Genomic DNA, 15408 nt, shown 5'->3' with positions numbered 1-15408 from the left:
CTTGAATTGTAGATTACGCTTCCGTCATCGCAAGGTCAGCTTTAGAGGCAAACAGCAACGAAATTTCACTTTAAGTACATTTGTTATAAATGAGTGGTATTACCACTAAAACAATGTTGGCAGAAGCTGCGGTGCTGGTAAGTGCATAGTTTTCGTGTTGGCAGCCTTTAAACAGCACCTAAGCAGATGATGCGTGCATCTGGTGGTTGCTGCTTTGACATAAGTCTCAGCACGCCACCTCCGAAGTTTTCCAGTGCGCCACGTGGACGCCGCCTTATCTCAGAGGTCATGGCGATGAACCGCGCGCTCTGGGTCATGCGTCATTTCCGGCGAGCTGTAGCCACCTCGGCTCGCCTAAGCTTCGCTCCCGCCGCAGATTGCTTCCAAGATAGACATGGAGGGGTTGCTTTGCACTGCTAAGCACGAGGGTGCGGAAACAAATCCCGGCCGCTTTTCACTCTCCTTCGTGTCATTGTGCGCTGGCTTCTTATGATTTGACTAATAAACATCGGTTTCCTTTATCCTCGTTCGTTGCATAGTGATGGTTTCGAATCCGGCAGCTTTGATACATTTAACTATTGACCAGTTGCCTGCACCTAAAACGTCCACGTACTACGTGACGCCTGCGGTAGATATGATGCTCCACACCCACTGCCGTGAGTGGTGGAGGCGCTGGCTAACACTCCCAGACGTAACTATAACCGAGAAAGTGAGTGGGAAAACGGCGCCGGCGGTAGCTCAGTTGGTAAGGGCATCGCGCGTGTAATGCGAACGCGTGGCCTCGTATGCCACCTGCGGCCAGTTGACTTTAATGCGAAAGCATTATTGGCTCCATTACGCAAAAATCCGTTGGTGGCGGCGGCGTGACCGAGCGATGGTACCAACAATGGCCGACGGCGAAAAGAGTTTGGTGCCTGTGGTTATAGCACAACCCACTACGGGGGATTGGCCATGAATCGGGCGGCATTGGGTTGAAAAAGAATAAATACCTAAATAGGATTTTTTTTACTGAAAATGAGATATTAAATGAATTCTAATCGTTAATAATAATTTTCATGCTATAGTTTCTTAAAATTAGAAGTTAATATTTTTTGGTTTCTTGTTATGGAAAATAAAACATTAAAATTAGCATGGAAGTCTCCTTGTTTGAAACGCATCAAAAATGCTCGGATCGACGTCAAATTTGCCAAGGAGGTCTCTCTAAACAAAGTAAATTGATGGCATATTGAAAATAGAATTTGGCGCATTCCAGTGCTGGTGGTCTCGGGGATGCGAGACGAGTACTGTTGCGTTTCGCCTGCGACACGTGGTTTTGCCGGCGCGACTGCGGCGGGGCGGCAGACATTTTGGCCCGATCGTCGTCGCCGCAACACTCATCGCCAGGTGTTTCCAGGCGCGACTGCGGCGATGCGACCGCCTAGGGATCATCCTCGCATTCCAGTCATTGTGCCCGAAACAGGCGATGCCAAAGCAGGGATCTCATTCCAGTCATTGTGCCCGAAACAGGCGATGCCCAAAGCAGGGATCTCGTTCCAGTCATTGTGCCCGAAACAGGCGATGCCAAAGCAGGGACCATCCTCTCATTACAGTCATTGTGTCCGACCGGCAGCGCCACGACAGGGTGCTACGAGATCGTGCTCGACATGGTGCTACGGCATCGCTACGACAGTGTGCGTCACCATTAGCCCATTGTACATTCACGTGCTCGTCTTTTGAGGGGTTCCTTCTTGCCCTCAACTGCGAGAGTATAAAAACAGCTGCCCCCGGACGCCAAAAGGAGGGCTCCGATTTCTTCTGTTGAGTGAAGTGCTCTCCCGTCTCTCTACTTCGGTCAAACCTGACCGCCAACTCTTTGCGATGTTAAAATAAACAAGTTGTTTCGTTGTTACCAGTCGACTCATGCTTTGCCGGGACCTTCGGATGCTTCCAGTTGTACCCCAGGCCGCCAGGCCAACGCTACCCTTGGGGCTTGCGACCCAGGTACAACCACGGGCGTCAGCGCCGAGTTCCCAACAGATCGTACCAGCGGTCCGATCCAAACATCTGGTTGGCAGCGGTGAGATCGCCTACGACTTCAAACAACTGTCTGCCAGCGGTGAGATCGCGACAACGGAGGCCAGCAGCGAAGAGATGCAGTTGACGGTATGCTGAGCAGCTCAACGACGATCCGGGAGCAGTGCAACGAGCCCTGTGTGACGACTGGTTGCCTGCAGCGGAACGACTGCGCGGAATTCCTGCCTGCGAGGTTTGGTGAGTGCGGGACTTTCTTCTTCTGAGCTTTGCCAGGCTTTTGTTAGTGTTAGAAACAGAGCTGGTAATTGTGGTTGTCGTTGCTGCCGGGTTAGTTTGCGGCAAGACAATAGTAAGCAGTAGAGAAAGCAGCATTCAGAGCAGCCATGGATTTGAAGTCGTTGCGCAAACCGAAATTGTTGGAGCTTGCAAGAGAGTTGGGTCTGGATGTCTCGGACAAACTCAGAAAACCAGAACTGCTAAAGGCTATTCTTGAGTTAGAGGCTGAGGATGACGAGCTGTCGGAATGCCTTGAGACTATTGAAGAGAGGGAGACTGCAAAAAGAGAAGAGCGTGAACGTAAAGAACAAAAAGAAAAAGAAGAGCTTGAACGTAAAGAACAGAAAGAAAAAGAAGAGCGTGAACGTAAAGAACAGAAAGAGCGAGAGCAACAAGAGCGTGACCGTCAACACGCTTTGGAAATGAAGCGTCTTGAGGTAGAGATGGAACGCGCTCGTAATGGAAGTCAGGCACACGGTGCAGGAGAACGCGTATTGTTCAAAATGACTGACCTGATGCGGCCGTTTAAGCTTGGAGAGGACATTGGTTTGTTCCTGGTTAACTTTGAGCGAACGTGCGAGAAGCAGGGGTTCTCTCGGGAAACGTGGCCACAGCGCTTGCTCACTTTGTTACCCGGCGAGGCGGCCGACGTAGTCGCTCGCTTGGATAGAGAGGAGGCAGAGGATTTCGACACAGTGAAATCGAGTCTTCTAAAAAAGTACCGGCTGTCTGCGGAGGCGTTCCGTCGGAAGTTTCGGGAAAATGAGAAAGGCAGAAGTGAGTCATATACAGAGTTTGCGTATAGGCTTATGTCGAACATGCAGGAGGGCTCCGATTTCTTCTGTTGAGTGAAGTGCTCTCCCGTCTCTCTACTTCGGTCAAACCTGACCACCAACTCTTTGCGATGTTAAAATAAACAAGTTGTTTCGTTGTTACCAGTCGACTCATGCTTTGCCGGGACCTTCGGATGCTTCCAGTTGTACCCCAGGCCGCCAGGCCAACGCTACCCTTGGGGCTTGCGACCCAGGTACAACCACGGGCGTCAGCGCCGAGTTCCCAACAGATCGTACCAGCAGGTCGGATCCCAAACATCAGGAGTGGCTCAAAGAAGAGAAAGCGTTTGGTGACCACGATAAAGTTCTGCAGTGTTTCGGGCTAGAACAGTTTTATAGTCGGTTACCGGAGAACGTGCGATACTGGGTCTTGGATAGGCCAGACGTGAGTACGGTGGCTAGAGCCGCTGAGCTAGCTGAGGAGTTTGTGACGCGTCGAGCTCGCGGAGCTAAGGACGGTCAAAAGGGTGAATTTGGCTCGAAGTTTGAGAGGCCGAAGTTCACGCCCATGAGATTAAAGGGGGACACGCGTAGTGAGGATGCGAGTGAAAGCAGTCCGACCAAACGTAAAGAGACGGCGGCAGCCAAACGCAGAAAGCGGTTCGAGATGAGGCGAGCGCGCTTGTGTTATACGTGCCAGAAGCCGGGTCACTTTTCGGCGCAGTGTCCGGAAACAACACCAAAAGTTGTGTTTTTTTCAATAGGCAGCACTGACGAGAACATGAAGCTTCTCGAGCCTTACATGCGAGACCTCCTCGTGAACGGGAAAGAGTGCCGAGTGCTTCGCGATTCCGCAGCTACGATGGATGTAGTTCACCCATCTTACGTAGAACCCCATATGTTCACGGGCGAGTGCGCGTGGATCAAGCAAGCCGTGGAAGCTCATAGCGTGTGTCTGCCAGTAGCAAAGGTACTTATTGAAGGACCTTTCGGAGCGCTTGAGACAGAGGCGGCAGTGTCATCTATGCTGCCACCCCAGTACCCGTACCTATTTTCAAACAGGTCCGATCACCTCCTGCGCGAGAAGGGGCTTTTGTTTGGTGAAGCTAGTGTTCAGGCCTTAACCAGATCGAAGGTTCGGGAGCTCGCTGCAAAGGCGGTAGTTGCGGGGCCGACGTTATCAAACAACGAAAAAGGGTCAGAGGCGCAGCAAGCTGATATTCAGAGCACGCCCGAACTGAATAAAATTGAGTCTGTAGCGTGAAGGCGCCAGATACTGGAGAGGAAAATCCCGATTCGGGAAAGTTAGAAGAGCTATCTACTGATTTGCTCATCGCGCCTACGTCAGACGGACTTGATAGGTTGCTAAAAGCCAGCCTGTGCTACGATCGCCAGACTATACAAAAGGGTTCATTGTTCAGTGCGATGCTAGTGAGCGAGGCATGGGCGTTGTACTGTGCCAACGGGAAAATGGAGAAGTAGAACACCCCGTCCTGTATGCTAGTCGTAAGCTGACCAGTCGTGAGCAGGCGTATAGCGCCACCGAGAAAGAGTGTGCATGTCTCGTGTGGGCCGTTCAGAAATTGTCATGCTATCTAGCCGGCTCGAGGTTTATCATTGAGACGGATCACTGCCCTCTCCAATGGCTGCAGACCATCTCTCCCAAAAATGGCCGCCTCCTGCGCTGGAGCCTCGCTTTACAACAATATTCCTTTGAGGTGCGTTACAAAAAGGGGAGTCTCAACGGTAACGCCGATGGCTTAAGTCGAAGCCCCTAACGTAGGAATCAGCCTCAAAATTGTTTGTTACTGATGTTTTTCTTCCTGAGGCAGGATTTTTTTTTAACATATTGCTTTTGTTTAGTGTTTCAAAGTGATGATATGCTTTCTAGTGCAATTTTTCAATTTGTGGACGCGTTCTGAGTGATGCTAGACTACTGTAAGGAACTAGGCAGTGGTATAAAAAGGGGAAAGAGCCTGGCAGGGCTTAGTGAGGGTTGTGCCGTGCTTGCTGACTGAGCGGTTGAGTTTCAGCGTAGTTCTAACGCTTGCCGGGAACGAGAACAAAAATGTGAACTCTCCCGAAGTCACTTTGCAGTGTCCCGTGCGAACCTGAACGAGAGAACGAGGCCTTCTCTGTGCGCTGCGCTCAAGAAACGTCGAGGGACGCCCGACTTCGGTTATGAGCATCATCGAGCGACATCCCTCCGGACAGCGGATGCAGTCCCCTGTCCATCGGGATCTCCTTCCCCCGGCGGGGCGGTCTGTTGCGTTTCGCCTGCGACACGTGGTTTTGCCGGCGCGACTGCGGCGGGGCGGCAGACATTTTGGCCCGATCGTCGTCGCCGCAACACTCATCGCCAGGTGTTTCCAGGCGCGACTGCGGCGATGCGACCGCCTAGGGATCATCCTCGCATTCCAGTCATTGTGCCCGAAACAGGCGATGCCAAAGCAGGGATCTCATTCCAGTCATTGTGCCCGAAACAGGCGATGCCCAAAGCAGGGATCTCGTTCCAGTCATTGTGCCCGAAACAGGCGATGCCAAAGCAGGGACCATCCTCTCATTACAGTCATTGTGTCCGACCGGCAGCGCCACGACAGGGTGCTACGAGATCGTGCTCGACATGGTGCTACGGCATCGCTACGACAGTGTGCGTCACCATTAGCCCATTGTACATTCACGTGCTCGTCTTTTGAGGGGTTCCTTCTTGCCCTCAACTGCGAGAGTATAAAAACAGCTGCCCCCGGACGCCAAAAGGAGGGCTCCGATTTCTTCTGTTGAGTGAAGTGCTCTCCCGTCTCTCTACTTCGGTCAAACCTGACCGCCAACTCTTTGCGATGTTAAAATAAACAAGTTGTTTCGTTGTTACCAGTCGACTCATGCTTTGCCGGGACCTTCGGATGCTTCCAGTTGTACCCCAGGCCGCCAGGCCAACGCTACCCTTGGGGCTTGCGACCCAGGTACAACCACGGGCGTCAGCGCCGAGTTCCCAACAGATCGTACCAGCGGTCCGATCCAAACAGTACGCTTCGCCGTACCCACGGCGGCTCCGCACTTCTGGTTTACTAAATGTGTGCCTAGTGCGTACGTCACACGTGACGTCACAGCCATCTGGCTGACTAAAGTTGCGGCCTACTGAGTGCGTCATTAGGCACGCGATGGCGTAGCTAACGGCGAAGAGGTGTTTGCCACGTGATGAGTGTGTACAACGAGCGCGCTGCCTCCCGCGCGTCCCTTGCTCTTCGCATTTCATCGGTGCTGCAAGGTCAATCCAAATAGGCCGCGAAGCTTCGGGCGAAAAGTGGTTCAGGACAAGTTGTCACCGACATCAGCAAGGGTGGTTATTGGAGCAGCAATCGAAGCGTGACTATGTTCGGAGGGAACAAACATTGGCAAAGAAAAAATAATTTTTCAAATTAAAGCGAGAGACAGATTCATTCAACAAAAGTAAAATTGCTAATCAATTTTATATATGCGTGATGAGTAAAGAAACGACAACTGTATTTTATTTTATCATTATCAATCAATACCTTTTTTTTTTTTTTTAGCGCCCATCGTATCGCTTGCAAACCCAGTAGCTCTTGAAGTCTGCAGAAAGGGGCGCTCGTAAAATTCGCCTGTTAGAATATGCCCTCCCCCTCCCCCCCTCACTCAAACGCTGTGCTGTTTTGCTTGGCGACGTTTGTCTGAATTTGGTGACGGAAGCCAACACGAAGAAACGGACAAAAATGACAGCATTACAGTAGAGGGGAAAGTACCTTCACTTAATTGAATTCAAGAAATGATAAATAAATAGAAATGAAAGTGGATGAAAAATCAACTGGCCGCAGGTGAGATACGAATCCACGTTCCCGCACTCAATATATATATATTATATATATATATATAGATCATAGGTAGTCGAGTACACCGGTTTGGACATAGAATGACTCCTGTAACTTAGGTCTCGTGTGTCCCAGTTTTCCGCCGCTGACAGTATATATCTATAGCGCCTGAACACACCCTAGCGAGCGGTGGAGGCAACATGAAAGGGACGCGATGCAAAGTCACCGCGACACGCTTATCACGAGTCATCTAAGATCAACCGGACATGTCCAAGTGTGCAGATTAGGAGCATGAGCAGTACCAGGCTGCAGACCGCAAAGCTTAGGGCTACACTCGTATCAACGATGAAGCGTTAGTCACCGTCATTTTTGAAGTCGTCTAATGGTTTCGGTGACGCTGGGGTGGTGATCATTATTATTATGATGATGATATCTTTTGGGAACCCCTTCGAAACATTGCGGTGAAAAATGGTTACCCTTGCCTGCTTGAGCTCACCAGGTATTATACACATGTATACCAGTCTAGCCTTTTGGCTATCTTTCCTTGGTCTTTTATTTCTTCATTAAAACATGTCTCCGTATTGTACAGTTACCTATGCCTGTGATGACTATTATTCTGTCAATATCTTCCCTGCTACTATTTTTTTTCACCAATATTCTAAACGTCTCTTGCTTATCTCGACTGATGAGCAAGCAGTTAAAGCGTTTCTGGAAGGCGGACATTCCCTACGGGTCTCATTGGGTGTATATCGTGGCATTCCGTTACAAAGTGTTAACTTGTTTCCGCTGCAGCGGACACTGGAGTAGCTGTGTTTGCTATCAAAGGTGCGTATGTAGTAACTCTAGAATGATGGTGATAATGATGATTTATTGGCATCCCCTTTGAAATGGGGCGAGAGCAAACCGTCACCTAGTCTGCCTGACTTACTCAGGTATGCTGTTAATGCCCCCCCCCCCTTCTAGCATTCCTGTATAAATCTCTTTAATCTTCTCTATCTACCTTGTACCGCTGCCTATGCCTGTAATCGATCTGGTCTTTCCTACTTCTTTCCCGCCAATATTCTAAACGTCTCCTGCCTATCTCGCCTGCTGACCGGTTGATGCTTCCATCAACTTTAAATCCGAACGCTTCTGGAAGGTGCACGTTGCATACTGCTCTCACTGGGTGAATCCCTCCGCATTCCACTAGGATGCGCTGAGTGGTCTCCGGATTTTGGCTGCAGCATACACATGCCTCATCTGGTTCCGAATATTTGCTCCGGTATGTTTTTGTTCTAAGGCAACCAGCTATAGCCCCACAAAGCAAGACACATCGTGTCATCGCACAGATTTTCCCTTGTAACTTTTTCTTTCATTACTCTAAATCTCGGTGGTCTTTTTCGTTTCCACTCATTGCATCCAATTCGCTTTCTCTGTTTCCGATTACGCCTGCTTGTTTAACTACACATTCAATTACCCTGTAACAACAGACGCAACTTCATGGCGCTCTCTGGTCGGTGCAAGGTGCTTGTTCTTTCAATCCCGTCTGTTTCGCGCTATTTAATACGGATAACTCTCGTGTTTGCTTCATTCTCCCTCTGCTGTCATGTTTGCGCCGTTGAAAAGAACGTGCGCAGCATCCAATGAACTCCCCATACGATATGTAGGCTCGATTAACCACGCTTCGGACGGGTGGCCGCAGCAATGGCGCGCGCGTTCTTATTTTGTTTTTCTCCCCCCCCCCCCTTCCCCACGTTGGCTAATTCATTTCCGCGTGGCACCCATACCCTTCTCGAGCACGTAGACATGGCGCGCCCCCCTAGCGGTGTTTGCGCGAAAGAGGGACGTGAAGAATTATGGTCACCCGAAAGCGGACACCGGAAGCGCATGCAGCGAGTGGCTACCGCATTGATTGGAATTGAACACGCGTAAGTTGCTCTAGTATGCTTGGGCACAGAAGCGTGCAACCGTTTACGACGCTCCGGATGGCCCCGGCCAGTCGCGAGCTGCCCGCCGCTCTCTCCCAAGAGCCACTGTGCTGAACAGGGTGAGAGGACGAATCTGGGCCGACAGCGCTGTTAATAACGAGCCCTTTAATAAGTGGCGATTTTTTTTTTTTTTCTGAAGATAGCCCCGGAACAAGCGGAACGTTTGGGCTTGATGTGTTTGAAATAAATCTCGCTTGAGTTGGATATATAATTTGAACATCATATTTCTTGACGCATTTAGGAGGTGTCCGAATTTAGGAATGCATCGACATAAATGAGATTAAAGATTAGTTACTGTCATATATAAACTCCGATTTGCGCTATATATGGAAAGATGATGATGGCTGTTTGGTTTCTGAGCGCGCGTTTATGAACGCGCGCTTAATAAATCTACCCAGCCAAACTACTCAAGAAGGCAGGAATACCTATACATATGAAATGCGGAGATCTTCAAGCAAGCTTATAAAATATGGCAATTGACTGTAGAGTATTGCAAGTGGTTCAGCAAAAACCAATAAACCGAAATTGCCTTCTAATGAACGCTTACTCCAACCTCATCCCCTGACTTCACGCCCCTTTCCGACGCCGTTGTTGGACATGATGTAGGTCGGCGCTGCAGCAAGTAAGCTAGCGCTGCCTCATTGCTGTCGGAAATTTTCACGCTATTGTGGCACCTTATACTATTGTGCGACGGTTACGAAAAATGTCCAGGAAGTTTGTGCTGGCATACTTGCTACTATTTACAGCCGATTTAGGTAGCCGTAAGCAGCTCTAAGGCAGCTAATTGAGTTGGAACTGCAGTGCGTTCGTTTAACCTTCGTCTTTGCCACCTTTTCAAAGGTTATAGCGTCCAGCGCTTTAAGTTGCACGTAGTGCAAGTTGTGTCAGAGCTTAGCTCGTGTCTGCTATGCAAACTTGATGATTGCTTCTGCGGGAATTGTGACTTTCAGCTCGCTGCACGGTTTTGATCGGTCGGATTGCATGCTTCGGGAGGAATGTTGCCTCGCGGGCAGTGACGCCAGGGGAGAACGTGAGCCATCCATCGGAAAAATCTCTCCCTATCGGCAGAGCGCAAGCATGTAAAAGAGATGGAGGAGGAGTGCAGAACGTTGACTGGACATCCCACGGCACGCACCAAAAGGATGGTGGAAAATTACTTTAGCTGTGTCTCCGCTATAGACTCGAGACGGCAAGGAATGGGGAAGCGGCTGCGTATGCGACAACAATCGCGCCGCCACAGTTTTTGGAAAGGTTGTTTCCGCGGATTGAGTGTCTAGCTAGCCCTCCCTGCATGCGCTCGAGGCTGCAGACGGGGTGCGTGTTTGCAGCCCTTTTATGTACCGCGAGACGGAACGTTACTTCCTCGTGGGCCACGCCCGCGTTTCCGTAAGCAAGTCGCGCACAGCGGTGTCAACTGTGCCTGCTATCTGATATGACTCATCCGCACGATCGCATACGCGCCCGGAAACAGCGCAGCATCGGTGTTGTTGCGTACACCCGTGAGCAAAAGTATACGGAACACCAGGCTCGCCGAAGGAAACCGAATTTATTCGTAAAATGACCCGCACGAATGTATTCTGTCGTTTTACGTGCCAAAACCACGCTTTGATTGTGAGGCACGCCGTAGTGGGGCACTGTGGACTAATTTTGACCACCGGGGGACCTTTAACGTATACCCCTAATCGACTAGACATGGGCGTTTTGCATTTCGCCTCCGTCAAAATGCGGCCGCCGCGGCCGGGATTCGATCATCCCGAGACCTCGTGCTTAGCAGCACAACACCATAGCCGCTAAGCCGCGGTCGCGGGCATTAACGCGCGTAAATTGAATCTGACGAATGCACTGGGAAATTCGCAATGCCAAATTGGACTGTAGTCTTCAATTTCAGGTTACATTCACAGACAGAGGAGAAAGTTCGCTTTATTTCGGGTATACGTCCTGGTACGTATACTTTTGCACAAGGGTGTACGTTGCAAATGCTGTGTCAAATAGTTCTAGACATGACCAGTTTCCAACGGCCGCCTTCGAAATAACGTGTAAAATCACTTACCCAGAACGTGTCGTGGGATTTTGGGGGAAATGAAAATCGATAATTTATAGTGACATAATCGAACATGCTATTTGAGGTTTAAACAGCAATTATAATTTTAAAACGACACGGAAAGTAGCGAAGTACAGTATGTCGCGACGCCTTACGGTGAAGGTTTTGTGCTGTAGGGCTGAATTCCCACCAGGTGACCGCATATTGCGTAAGTCGGCTGTAACTTCACCATATGTATTGCTTGAAATCGTATATATTTATATTTTATAGGCATTCGCGCTTTATCCTATTCGTATTCGTATTGCGATTTAGAGAAAGTTCACGCTTACAAGTGGCGCTGCCTACGTGGTAACGAGTACAACGGCAAAGCCGTGGCATCCCTCACAGCATGGCAGTGCACGGGACTCTGTTTTCGTGTGGACCCATAAGTTTTGATCGCGCATTCGAGTTGAAAATTCCGCTCGCTCACGTTATCAAAAGACTACACGCTCCCGAACGGCAACACTCCGAAGTGCAGTTCGCTGTGCTAAAACCGTCGTTTCGCTTTCTAAAGCTTTGCTTGGTTTGTATATGGCGAAAGGCAGTTGGACAGGAAACCACGAAAGCACGTAGCTATTATTGCAGAAGCAATTCGGCAGTTCCGAAAGCACGAACAGCACGAACGTCGGCTTGATAGGGAAAATATTGATTCCTCACGGCTACAGGGTCGGCACTTGTAGTCTGCATTCCACCAATACCGGCTTTATAATCGCTATCGCGCTCACCTTTCACTTTCCAGCATAGGAATGGGTAAATACGATCACGACTACCCATCGAGAAGTGCTGAAAAAAGAGTGTCTCATATTGTGTACTAAAGCACAACCGGCCGGGGTTGCTAATATGTATATGGCGTTCTGCTCGTGAGGATGAAGTCGCGCGTTCGTTTCCCGACCGCGGCGGTGGCACTTTTGGTGCACCAGCACATATAGTCATAATTATTCCTGAGCCCTCCACTACGGCATACTTCAAAATCCGCTGTGTCATTTGGTCCTTTTAATTGAATCAGTTAGATCAATCAATCAACCACTCAATCAATTAATTGAACAGTCAGCCAATCAATCAATCAGTCAATCAATCGTAAGGGGAGAGTGAATACAGTGACAACTACAGGATGGTGTTTACTGCGTTATATATGGTATCTTATATGGTAATTATCTGCTACCTTAGAACATGCGTGGTGAGTGAGTGAGTGAAGAAACTTTATTGCAGGTCCGGCGAGGACGCGAACTCGTCGCGCACCCGGCTAGTCCCACGTCGGGACCGGCAGGTCTAGCCCACCGGCTCGGTCGCGGGCACGCCGGACAGCCAGGATTTGCTTTTCTAGAGCGGGGCTACGCAGAAGCGAGTCCCACTCCTCCTTGATGAACTTGGGGTATGTCGACCCGCACTCCCAGAGCATGTGCGCTAGAGTGGAGGTCTGCCCGCAGGAGGGGCAGGCGTCGTCGCGATACACGTCCGGGTAAGCCTCGTGAAGGGCGGACAGACACGGATACGTGCTGGTCTGCAGAAACCTAAGCGAAACGGCTTGCGCCTTATTGAACTTGGGGTGAGGGGGTGGAAAGACCCTTCTAGACATGTACACTGTAAACACAAATGAGCCCATATGGGCGTTTTAACAGTTGATATGCCATTTTTTCCCCCTAGCCTAAAATGAGTACTCCCACGAGAAGAAGTAAAATAAGCTAGAACCATTATTATACCCCCGACCCCATTTGAATAGGCATTGCGGTTGTAAAATGGGGGTTTTCAAGGAATAACGGTAGCGTACGGGAAAGTGGGAGTGTTGAAATACACCCATATCTGAGACGAGCCAAATAGAGAAAAGAATAACTCAGCCGTGACAAACAAGGAAGTGAGCCGCAGCGACAATTTGAGTAGGATTATTTCTGCAGTCAGATTCGAAATATCCCGCGCGATGTGTGTCGGCGCTGTTTTTCTGTTCGGAGTAGCCGCGCCTTGGCGCTGCACAGGACGCCGAAAGTCGGAACGGTCGGAACTACGCGCGGAGGAGCACAAGCCTTCGGAGCGCGCGCGCGTGCGTTGAAAGCCGCAAAGGAGCAGCCATTGTCAGCGACGGCGCATTCTTCTACCGTGGTTGTTGTTTCTCACAGCTTTGAACCCCCAAGACTCCACGGTAAGTGACTTTGAACGATTATTACACGTTATATGAGTGTGCATGTGTTCAAAGTGAGGAGACGCGCTGATATGACTTATTGAAGGTCTCAGTACAACATGTCGCGACAGGTGGCCGTCCAGAACCATTTTGCACGATCACTGTGTTTCTTCGAGCTTTGTCGTAATCGAGGCGACTTGAGTGCTTAGAGTCAAGCGAGTGTACCTTAAAAAGGGTATTTTACATGATGACAAACTTTGCCGCGTCTTTGTGTGGATGTGAGCATTCGACATGTTCCCCGAAGCGCAAGCCACTACCATAATAGTTACGTGCAGTGCGAGGTGAGCTAAGCTTCGCCGCCTAACCGCGGCCTGAAAAATGTGGCGGCTCGTTGAGGGTTTACTGCGTTGCGCGTGTGTGAGTGTTTGTACAGCGATCATTTGAGCGAGAACCGGCGGCGCTTCTTCGTTGCGCGGTATCTGCTAGCTGGCGCGTACGTGGCGCCAATCCCCTAGCTCGTGCGATTGTGTGCAGTAGGTCGCTCACTAAACGCGCATTGTGCAGATTTGCCAGTACGCTCCGTGCTATCGTCTGTGTCTCTTCGCGCCCACATCGCTGATTGTGCAGGCAGTGCGCGACTGCGGCGCGTTGCATGTAGAGCCTGCGCCCGTCGACTTTGATCTGCGGGCGTGAAATGTCGGCTGCGCGTTTGTGGTATTAAAAGCGTGTGGTGAGCTTCCAACGGCACTGCGGGTCAACGCCGCGTGAGCTGCCGGTCAGAGTATAAGAACCTCTTTATTGTTAGCGTACTGCTTGGCGGCAACAGGTGTCCTGCTTGGGTTCAGATTACTGGATACGCCGTCACTTGAACGGCGACGGCCGGAGCAGGTGAGTATCAGTGGCGCCGGCACCTCGGCGGCCAGAAAACGATGCCTGTGCCGTGACGAGATATATCAACTTACGCGATAGAATTGCCGGCGATGGCTCATACGGGCGCGTCGCTCCATGGCTGTGTTCTTTGCTGAGGCCGCCACTACGCCTGCCGTGCACCATACTACGATAGATCTATATAGTCGATGCTTGTGCAATGTTGTTATTCAACAGCTGGCGCTGTGCACTGGATACCTGGACTTGTTTAATGTTTAATTACTTTGCTGCTGTGCCATTGCGTATTGGGTACAGATATTCAGTTTTGAATTCTAGGTGCCAAATCAGGATCATATCAGATCATATCATATCAACTCAGGATCATATCACACATCACAGCGTCATCCTATATTGCACGAGTATTATTAACAAAATTTCTGCTGCTGGTGAAAAATTAAGGCAGACCGATCAACCTGTATCTGTGAGAAAAATGTGCTTGAAGTCCACCATTATCTATTATAAAGAGGTACTACCTTGGTGTTTAATGTCAGTAACACTCATAAGTTATGCATCCTTTTGTGTGAAGTAATTTGTCTTAGAAGCCATTCATTGTAAGGGATCAGTAAACATCTCATAGCTTAAGTAGTGCATAAGTGCATGATTTGGGCAAAGCTTTTAGTTTGTAAAGAGCAAAGCCATTAAGATATAAAATTTTGGCAAGCTTAGTTTAACAATAAGCTGACCAATATACAAAACCTAATGTAGCAGCAGTTGTTCTCCAAGATAAACTTGCCACCAGATTTTTTGTGTTCTGTGTTATCATTGTAGTGTCAAATATTTCTCTTTTATTTCAGGACTGCGGCTGCGGCCGTTTCATTGCCAGCTGTGAGGATGAAGCAGCTTCATAGCCGGAGATCAGACGCCTCTCATCAGTTTCCCTTTTCAGCAATAGAGGCCTTGGTATGCTCTTACCTAGAGTTTACTTTTTTTACCCTGTATGTTTTAAGTGCAATGGCTAGTTTAGTGGCATCACTTAGAGTGATTGGTGTGACACCTGTTCCATGGGACGTATGCAGGTTATGCCATGTAACTTTAGCAAACTTAAAAAAAATATGCAAATGCCACCTAGCTGCAGAGAACCTAGGTAATGTTGTTTCCTGTCTCTTGGAAATACTTGGATTTGCTGCATTTTGCCTAATTACCTAATTAGCCTTGATCAATTAATAAACTTATCAAATATTATAATTAGATAAAGAGTTTCAATTATAAAATTGTAGAGCAGCGTGAAAATTTCCCAGTACAGCTTTCTGTGGCTCAATATGTGCTACAAAATGTTTTAGGAGCATGAAAGAAGCCTGAGAATCTCGCAAAGTGCCTTGAGTGTGTGTGACAGCGCCTGTATTGTGTTCTTCCTTCAGTCCTCGTCTTTCGCGCTGGACAATCATGTCGACCTCAAGTGGCCAGTCCTGTGGCAGTTTTGCATATATTTGAGTGC

General features: G+C 49.3%; 1 protein-coding gene across 1 annotated transcript in view; it reads right to left on the bottom strand.

Annotated features, from left to right (window-relative positions):
• The window catches only part of LOC142559952 (uncharacterized), a 57552-nt gene that overhangs the window by 6484 nt on the left and 35660 nt on the right, over positions 1-15408 (bottom strand). The window lies entirely within an intron of this gene.

This window comes from Dermacentor variabilis, chromosome 10 (assembly GCF_050947875.1).
Source record: "Dermacentor variabilis isolate Ectoservices chromosome 10, ASM5094787v1, whole genome shotgun sequence".
Lineage (NCBI taxonomy): Eukaryota > Metazoa > Arthropoda > Arachnida > Ixodida > Ixodidae > Dermacentor > Dermacentor variabilis.
Note: the sequence above shows the minus strand (reverse complement) of the source record. Positions and strands in the feature narration are given on the sequence as shown.